The sequence below is a fragment of the Penaeus monodon genome, chromosome 27 (assembly GCF_015228065.2).
Source record: "Penaeus monodon isolate SGIC_2016 chromosome 27, NSTDA_Pmon_1, whole genome shotgun sequence".
NCBI lineage: Eukaryota > Metazoa > Arthropoda > Malacostraca > Decapoda > Penaeidae > Penaeus > Penaeus monodon.
Genome location: NC_051412.1, coordinates 19,284,815 through 19,285,502, shown reverse-complemented (window position 1 = coordinate 19,285,502; position 688 = coordinate 19,284,815). Strand labels below are relative to the sequence as shown.

At 50.3% G+C, this 688-nt stretch overlaps 1 protein-coding gene across 1 annotated transcript in view; it reads right to left on the bottom strand.

Moving 5' to 3' along the window:
• Positions 1-688, bottom strand: part of LOC119590656 (proteoglycan Cow-like) — a gene marked incomplete in the record, with an annotated part of 201,110 nt that overhangs the window by 19,071 nt on the left and 181,351 nt on the right.

The window sequence follows — 688 nt, the reverse complement described above, 5'->3', positions numbered from 1 at the left end:
CGCAGTAGTATTTCAATAAGCGTCTGGATGGATAAGAAGGACTTATATATAAGTGTCGTTCATACTTTATCCTCTTGGATCAGAACACAAAACAATTGCAGGAAGTAAACGTGAAGACATGAATCACCACAATCATCGTCACACATCGCCTTCCTCATCACCGAAACCTTCAGTCTCATCACCGTCCTCAACCCAAGGCCCGATCACGATCATCTTAACCGCTCCTTTACAAATTAGTCTCCCTTCTCAGAGGTCACGTGACAAGGAGGGGATCTTCTACCCCCCCCCCTTCCCCTAAACTTCTATTTCTCCCCCTCCCCGTCCCCCCACCCCGCCCCGGCAGCGTCGTGGTCGTCATGGCAACGGCAAAGGGCCTCCAAGGCGTGCGTGCCAGAAAGTCGGTGCAGGAAATGGTAGGACGAGACTAGTTTGGTCGAATGCTTTTGTGATGGGGCCAAATAAAGTTAGTTTCGGTCAATTGGTTTTCTTTGCTGACGCGCGCGTGAGTGTTTATGTATGTAGTGGATGAGGCGGTGAAGAGCGAGGTCTAGTGCAGCCCCTTGATTCCGGTGCACAGTTTGGATTTTGGGAGCGTCGCGGCTTGGGGAAAACAAGATTAGTTCGGCTGATTGATTTCCTGGGGAGAGCGCGTGGGTATATTTCAGCTTGTTTGATTCGGTTTGGCAAT